The sequence below is a fragment of the Camelina sativa genome, chromosome 14, assembly GCF_030686135.1.
Source record: "Camelina sativa cultivar CO46 ecotype springtype chromosome 14, ASM3068613v1".
Lineage (NCBI taxonomy): Eukaryota > Viridiplantae > Streptophyta > Magnoliopsida > Brassicales > Brassicaceae > Camelina > Camelina sativa.
Window position 1 is genome coordinate 26,335,557 of NC_141893.1, and position 9,695 is coordinate 26,345,251.

The 9,695-nt window shown below is 30.1% G+C and overlaps 1 pseudogene; it reads left to right on the forward strand.

The window, feature by feature from the left end:
- The first annotated feature begins 4,289 nt into the window (after nt 1-4,289).
- On the forward strand, nt 4,290-5,426 carry LOC147928656 (putative F-box protein At1g46840 pseudogene; annotated as a pseudogene).
- Nucleotides 5,427-9,695: the final 4,269 nt, after the last annotated feature.

Below are 9,695 nucleotides of genomic sequence, written 5' to 3' on the forward strand. Positions count from 1 at the left end.
GATTCGTATCAAAAACAAAGTCTATTGTTTGATTAAAAATGCGAAAGAATCAAAACGTAATATAGTGTTAATGTAAGTTATAACGAGGACACGTCACTTAAGATAAAAACAAAAGATGGGACACGTAGAGAAATGGGTTAAAGATAAACCCAAATATTGGCCGACAGAAAACCACCATCAGCTTCCATCTTCCATTTTCTTATCCCTTTTCTTACGTCAATCGTTCTTAGTCACCACTTGAATCTTAACATTATCAATATATGTAAAAAGTAGTTTTGGTTTAATTCTGCCACTGATATATCATATATGTGCTCGCTATTCGTATATGCAATAGTTTGATTCGATTTTAGTGATACGAAATGATTAGAACAAAATTTAGCGGTTAAAAATAGCAATAATGTTTTCTAGGGAGAAAGAAAAAGAACTAACAATGACTATAGTGATTCAACAAAAATTTTGCTTTTATTTGTACCGGCGTTTCCCACTATATTGATTGGTCTAATTGAAAGCTTATATTCCAATAAATGTCTCATAATTCGATTTTTCTCTGTTTAAGTATTAATCGAATTATATATAAATAATATCATTTGACCTCAATTTAATTAATAAAATATATAACAGTATAATATGAATATATATATATATATATATATATATATATATATAAATATACACTAAAAATAAAAAACCAATGTGATGGTTTTCTAGTTTTAATAGATAGATATATAGTAGATATTTTTAGTAGATACATATATATATAGTAACTACAATTTTAAAAAAACTTAATATTTAATCTTTTCAAAAAGTGAATGAAAATGAAACTATTTATTACTAGGACTCACCGACTCAGACCTCGCGATGTCGTGGTGGAAATATTTTAGAAAAAAGTAAATAAATTTAAAAATTATATTATAAAATCATTTGAATGTAATAGAATAGTTTGAATACATAAACATCAAACATAAACTGTTACTAAAAACACAACCATCAAAATTAAAACTTATAACAAAAATATTACGTAGAATAGACGTAACTTTACAAAAAAATATTATTTAAAGTATGATAAATATATAAGATATTTTATGAAGAATTATGGTAAAAAGCTACAATTAAAAATTCATGACAAAGTGATTCTAACTAAGAATATTAAACTGATGGTTGTAATGAGTAAATTTTTTATTAAATAATTATAATTAAAAATATATTTAATAGTGATGAAACTGTATCAACGAAAAATTAAAATTAAAATACACAAATTTTGAAAACAGAATAAAATAAATGAAAATAGTTTTTAACAAAAGTTACAATACGCAACTGTAAATTCTATATTAAGTTTTATTAAATTTCTATATTGCTATAATCATTTCTAAAATTTTATTTAGATTATTGAATGACGTTGAATATTAGATATTAATATCCAAATTATTTAGACTCAATATAAAACGAAAAATTTGTTTCAACGAACAATGATTTGTTAGTTATTGATGAAGAGACAAATATATAGAAAGTTCAATAGACATGACTATTTAATTAGACACACCTATCAGAACAAAAAATTGTGATGAAAAATATGAATAAAATATAGTGAAAAGACATAATTCTACAATGAACAGATACAACCGTTTCAATTTTTTGTTTCAAAAAAACAAATAAAAACAAAATTTTTACGAATAGGTACTATGAAAAATCGCAATTGTTGTGTCTGCACTTGATTATATTAATACCTAATAACCCATATAAACTGTTTTTAAATAGAAGTCATCTTTATTACCATATTGAAAAGTCAAATTCAAAAACTCACTATATAATCCATTAACTCTTGAAAAAAACTCAAGATATTTTCATTAAATTTTTATATTTAAAATTAACTAAAAGTTGTAAATTAGATTCACCATTCCAAAAATCTTTTGTTAAATAAAAAATTGGAAGAATTTCTTTACTTTTAAAAGAATGAACTAGGTAACAACCCGCACTACTTGTGGGATAAATCGATTAACAAAATTATTATAAGTAAAATTATTATCCTAAAACTAATATATGTTTGTGTCAAACATAATATTATTATGTAACTAAAGTTTTTTTTAACTGCGTTTCTTTCATGTAAAAAATACGTTTCACCGGTTAAAATTTTAAATGTGTAAGAAGTTTTATGGTAGAGAAAGTATTGATAACATGTTATTATTTATTGCAATGTCTTTTGTCTGGTTTAAAAATCAAATTCATAACTTCTTATTTTTTATCGTGTAATCATAACAATCTTGCATGTTTCTTATGTAACCATAACAACATATAATAAATTATTCGGTAATTTTATTATTTAATTTTATTATATGTTAGTAATAAAATCGGATTCTAAACTTAAATTTTTGAAGATAATCTAATTTATTAATTTAATATTATTGATTAGGCTATTTAAATATGTTGAGTTAGTCGGTATGTTAATATTTTCTATAAATGATGGATTATTACTAAAAAAACCATTATGAAAAAATTAATGAAATTCCAAAATCAATGTATTCGTGTAAAAATACATTTCACCCGTGAAATATGTGAACGTTAATTTATAATGATAAAGGTTATGTCTCATTTCTTTTTAATATCACACAGATGAATATACAATTAGAACGTATATTTCTATTCGGTTATCAATATTTACATTTTTAATCAATAATCACACTAAATATTGAGATTAATTAGTTTACATACTTAGATATGTATAAATAATCATAGATCACGATATCCCCTAATTTCTTGTAGTTTTTTATATATTTATTTATGAATATATTTAAATCCATATTTATTGAAAATTAAGTTTCTTTTATATTTCTTTTAATTGATTATACTCCTTTGTATAATCAATTATACTCCTCTATATAATCAATTATAATAACTATTGAAAACTTATTATTTAAATTACTATGGTAATAATACTAACATAAAAAGAGCATTTCGTTTTTATATGATTTCGTTAATAAGTTATATGTTTTACATTTTATTAACTTTATATTAATCGATATGTTTTTATAGCCTTTTTTAAATATTTTACTTATATTTATTTTATGAATCAAATATAACTTTGACTTGTATATTTGTAAGTATATTTTAGTGAAATTTTGCGTTAAAAATAGTATGTACTTATTTAATTAGTTTTAAGATGTGATATTTAAATTTGAATGAAAAATGATAGCACATCTAATTATTATTCATTTAATTGTTTTATTTGAAAAGATAATGGCATGTTAATGTAATTAAGTAGAAAATTTATGGATATTTTGCTAAAAGGTGCACAAAGCTCTCTGGCGGCGACACATCAGCTTTTTCAAGAGTGTGCTTCTCTAGTAATATATAGGAGATGCTAGAGAATAATTTAGAAAGCTGTAAAAACCGTTGAGATTGTAAATTTATTTTATTTTGTGTCATGGTAAAAAAATGAAAACAGTTCAAACAGACAAATATATACAGATTTTAAAAGATACGAATATTGGAATAAACACAACTTTACAAAGGACATTTGCAACTTTACAAAAAAGCGTTAAAATGAACAATCGCAACTTTTTGTAAAACAAATAATTTATTTTTTTTACAGATTTTTTTGGAAAATTATCCGGGACGATTGAAAAAATACAACTTTTGGTGGCATTTATTCGGATTGCTATTATATTCATCATTCCAAAAATCTTTTGTTAAATCAATAATTAGAGGAATTTCTTGACTTTTAAAAGAATGAATGCTAGAAAATAATTTAGAAAAATGTATAGACAGTTGAGATTGAAATCTTAGATGATTTTGTGTCATGGCAAAAAAATGAAAACAGTTCAAACAGATAAATATATATAGATTTCAAAAATATGAATGTTCCAATAATCACAACTCTACAGTAAACAGTTATAACTTTTCATAAATAACCGTTTTAATGATCCGTAAAATATCAAAAGGTACAATTGAAAAAACACAACTTTTGGTCGCATTTTTTGGATTGTTATTATATATAGATTAATCTATAATATTCAAATTTATTTTATATTTAAAATTTTTTAAATCTCATCGAGGATTCAATATTTTAAAGAAGATTATGGCAAAAACCAAGATATCCCTTACGATAAACTCATAATTCTGTTGATGAATGATCGGGGAAAAAACTAAAATTGAAATAGGAAACTAAAGATTTTGCAAAGATATGCCAAAAAAATATTGATTTTGAGAAGATTATAGTAAAACTCAGTATTTTGTATTCCTAAGTGGAAAGAACGGTATACCTAGAGGCTGGAGCAGAGCAATTTGCCACAAATATGGATCGCTGCAAAATCGTCCGACGTAACACATAATCATCAGCCTCAACGTACGTAGGAGAAAGTGAAAACACAAATACGCTTCCCCTCGATCTCATCATCGAGATAGTTTTAAGATTACCTGCGAAATCTATAGCGATCTGTCGTTGTGTGTCGAAGCAATGGTCTTCCTTACTTCGACGTCAAGATTTCACGGAACTGTACCTGACATGTTCATTGTCTCGACGGCGTCTTCTGTTCGCCATCGCCTCTAACGGAAAGTGGCACTTCTTCTCATCCCCTCAGCCTCGAAATCTTGATGAAAATGTAAGTGTTGTTGAAACCGACTATCATTTGCGTGTCTCTGGAGATTGGAACAAGGAAGTTTGTCTATCTTCCAATGGATTTATCTGTCTTTTCGATAAACAGATTATAAAGGGAAAGATAGACAGGTCAGCGCCTACCTTTACCTAAAGTGAGAGCAAGAAATATTTATTTAAATAGCTTTTTTGGGTATGATCCCATCGAAAAACAGTTCAAGGTTTTGTGCATGACTGTGACAAATTATAGAAGTCAAACTAGCTCCAAAGAGCATCAAGTTTTGACCTTAGGGAAGGGAAAAATATCATGGAGAATGATCAAATGTTTGTTTCCGCATTATCCTGAGAAGAAGAGCAATGGGATATGTATCAACGGTGTTTTGTATTACATAGCTCGGTCCGACATGACTACTTTGGTAGCATGCTTTGATGTTAGGTCTGAGAAATTTAGTTTCATAGAAACAGAAAAGGGGCCTAAGTTAACTTGGATTTCGGGGCTGATGAACTACATGGGAAAGTTAGGTGTTGTAAAACAGGTGTATGGTGGTAAAGATGAGTTATGGGTTCAAGAAGATACCGATAAAGATAAACGACTGAAGCGTATCTTGATTATGCCAAATACAGATCATGAGTTAAAACAATCATTTTGGGGCACTGATACAGGTGAAATTGTTTGGATGCTAAGTCCAATTTATGTTTCTACTACAACCCGGAGAGAAAGTGTGTTAGAAGAGTTGAAATCAAAGGAATCGAAGAAAAATTATTGATTGGTATAGAAGATCGCCCCGAAAAGCATTTCACCTTTATAGACCATACTGAGAATGTGTTGTTTTTATAATAAGTAACTAGTTATCAACCGCACTATATGCGGAATAAATATATACAAATAAAATTAGAATTATTTGTAAATTTATTTTCTATTATCTAAAATTTGTTTTAAAAATATATATCTATAATCTATAGCCCGTGAAAATATTTTAAAATTAAATTATTATGTATCAACTAAATATATGTAAAACCCGCTCTTTTGTTAATTTATGCAAAAATTTTTATTTTTTAAATTTATTTTTATTTTGTGTAAGAATATGATTCACCCGTGAAATATTATACCAATTGTATTAAATAAGTCAATTTCCTATAATAATGATTATTGTGATAATTTTCTTTTGGAAACTTTAAATATGTGAATAGTAATCAATTTTTTTAATAGGTGAATAATTTTCGGTTTTGAAAATGTTTTAGATCTAATGATTTTATATTTTGATAATTAAATATGTTATAAAATGATTAAAATAAATTTTAAAATTGAAATGTTTGAATTTTTTTAATTAATTGTAAAGGAATATTCCTTAATCATTCAAAAGCAATTATGTGTAAATATCTATAAAAATGAGGGCAATAAATTTATTGGTGTTCTGAGCTCTCTAACAGCGACACATCAACATTTTCTTGAGAATGTTTCTCTATTAATATATAGGGGATATAACATTTTTAAGGCGTGTTAGTACTAGTTTGTTTCTAAAGAAATTTTCACTCACCACTCCAAATAAAGATTTTCTCTCGCGGGAAGGCAAAGTGAAAGAGGGTTTTCAGGGATAAGCCACCTCTGAAAAAGACAACTATACCCTTTAACTAACCAGTTACGCTTCCGTTTTGTTATCCAACTGATGCACTGTTTCAGTTAAATAAAAATATAGGAGAATATCCAACCGTTGCATTGTTTCAATTATTTTTTTTTTAAAAAAACTACAGGAGAATATAAGTCTTCATTCTCGGTATAAACGAAAAACGAAGGAGAGAGTGTAGTCGGCGATTTGGTTGTCCGATTTGGGTTGTTGAACTCCAACGAGAAGAAGAAGACCGAGAAGAAGGAGATCGAGAAGAATCTGACCGAGAAAAAGAAGAAGAGGAGGAAGAGATTAAGAAGGTTCGTGTCTAAGAAGAAATACGGAGACTAGCTTCACTGGGTATTCGATTACCGGTGTAGATTAAGAAGGTAATTTCTAATTTTATTGTTAAATGGGTAAGTGATTAGATTGACTTTCCCATTTGATTGAATGGAGATTGCAACTGAAATCATACATTTGCGAGAAAGGGTTATCCAAAAATACAATTTGGGAATTGATTTGAATCAAAAGTTTTTGAATTTTATGAATAATTCTGTATTTGGGGCAGGGTAAGAAAGTAGAACCCTAATTGTGTACAAATTGGAAATTTGGTACACATTAGAATTTGGGTTCATTGTTCTTGGGTACATATAGACTAATATGTACGCAAATTATTCTTGGTAGGATGGATCCGAAAGAACAAGAAAATGTTTCTCCAAGGAGTTTGGATTTACCGAGGAGGTTATTTTGTCTTGACCATTACCCTCTCGAAACTAAGATCAATACATATTCTAGACCAGAGTATCTTGCCACAATAACAAATGTGTTTAAGGAAACAAAAGAAATGGAAAACTTGTTAAAGTCTCCATTTGGGCATCTTCTTCGTATCCCTGCGAACAAGACTTCATTTTCAGGGAAGCTTATTCATGGATAAGTTTGCCGTCAATTGGTGACCAGAAAATGGCATAAGATGTGGATTGTTTTTGGTGGCCATCCAATAAAGTTTGGATTACAATAATTTGCTATGTTGACAGGTCTCGAATGTGGAAAATATCCAAAAAAGAGAGATGTGAAAGCAGTGGTTCAAAAGGAAAAAGGATGTAAGACTGTTTGGTAGACACTATTCGGGAAAAAAGGAACCAACAATCTCCGAGTTGGTTCAAAAGTTGGAGACTAAAGAGATGAAAATGTGGAAGAAAGTTGCTTTGTCGCTGATAATAATAGTCGATGGTGTTCTCACTTGCTTTACACAGCCAGTCAAACCTTCTTCCAAAACAATGGAGATGACCAAGAATATTGGTTTTTTCTTCAAATACCCATGGAGAAAGATGTCATTTGAACGGACGTTGGAGACTATTACAAGGTTCAATTGTCCTGCAGATGTTGACAAGATAGTGAAAAGTTGCAATCAACGATCATTAGCTGTTCATGGATTTTCTCTTGCACTCTAATTGCTGGCATTTGAAACTGTCCTATCACTTGCAAAATTAATATCGGCTGACGAAGACGATCAGGCGTTTACTCAAAGATCGATACATAATCTGGGCAAACTGCGCCCATTCCGGACAGCAAGCATCTTCGCATGTGAGGTCGCTAAAGAGGTATGTATGTGGTTTATATAATACGTACACAGATGATAGAATACATACACATATGATAGAAAAGTTTAAGTTCTCTGATATGTGTATATTTACTTAATACATGTATCATTTTATAGGTGGTTATTATCCGGATGGTTGATACAGAGGAGCATTGTTCTCGTGGATCCTTCTCATGGCGTGACAGGAGGAAGACCATCAAGTTGAGAACATTGAAAATCTCATTAATGTTGGCCACAAAATGGGATGAGGCAATATGGGTGGGAGGTGATGATGAGTGCCCAAAACAGATACGACCTGAAGAGAAAGGTATGTTGACAATTGTGTTATGGTTTGAAACTGATACTAAAATACATTTAAATCTTATGCCATGAATTTCAATTATTTTATATTGGGTTTTCGGTTTTATAGTTACAGGTGGATGTCAAAAGAGGAAACGAGGAGAAACAACAACAATTGAAAATAAGAAACCGAAAACAACAACGGCGAATAATGTGGCAGTAGGGGATACGCCCAATGTTGATGAAGCTTTGGATGATGAGCGATTTGAAAGGTATGCGATTGAACTCAGTTGGTTTTTTAGGAAGCAAGAAACACTGGTAAAGGAAATGAATGAAAACATGAAGAGCTTCGTACGTACAGAGATAAAAGTTGCACTATTGGAGGTTAAAGGAAACGACTATGGGGAACTTTCTGCTGGTTCTAAGATGGATTCAGAGAAGAAGTCAAAGCCAAAGTCAAACAGAAAACTTAAGCAAAGGTTGAAGTTTCGAAAAATGAGTTCATTAATGGTTATGAAAAAAAGAAGAGTCAAGGTTCCTACCATGAGAGGTGTTGACACTGCTACGGTTTCTATGAGCACTAACATCAGTTTTGTAAGATTTTCACATCTTAGATATCTTAAATTTTTTTGTTTTTGTGTTTTGTACATGATGTTGGAAATATTGATGGTTCGAAGGATGATATACATGATGAACATTTTTGAGTGGTGATGAAGCCGTTAGACCCCAACTCATGAACCACATTAAAATTGATGTCGTCCATTAGTTGGGGTCTAACTGTGTTTATGAATAAAGCTTTTGGATATGACTATAACGCCCCCGAACCGTCCTATGGCCGGAACCGCCCAGAACGGCTCTGGGACGCTACTTTGGAAAATAGTCACCAACGATCCAGCCGAGGTTCTAAAGTCCATTTAGATCTTTAACCAGTCCATCGCTGATACTTCCACCACTTTAGACATCACTTAGGCTTCCCAAACCTCATAATTTCCAAGTGTTGAGCTGACCCGGACTAGGTCATTATCAGCCATTACTCGTACATGAAATATAAAACCGATTTCTTCATTAAATAAAAAAAATATTTCACAAATAAAACAAAAGACTTGTAGATTTTTCTTTAAACAAATCAAACATACTTGTCTTTACACAAAGGCACAAAAAAACTATTTCGAGCACCTATCTTCCAACACGCCCTCTAGCTTCCCGCTAGTGGTCACCTGCAGGAAAAATACTATCATAAGTAATCTAAGATTACTTAGTGAGTCTCAGGGGTCCCTACAGAAAATTAAATTCCCATCCCAACCCCAAATCACAAGGAATAAATCACCACTTCACAACAATTAATCAGAGAAAGCATGCAGAAGGTAATAAGCCAACCAAATAACCACAAGCAAACAATCAATGCAACATGCAAAACTTGAATAAAAGAAAAAGTTTTTTTTTTCAACAAGTTTTACTAGGGCCCAGATATACTGCCTTCCATCCCTTTCCCTTTTTATATCTTCATTACAAACCACAAAGTCATGCAACCAGAAATAAACTCCAACTACACCGCCGTGGAAACAGCTTCAGTCAATGTAGCAAACCAAGACATCGAGCTCTTCGCAACAACATGCAACAC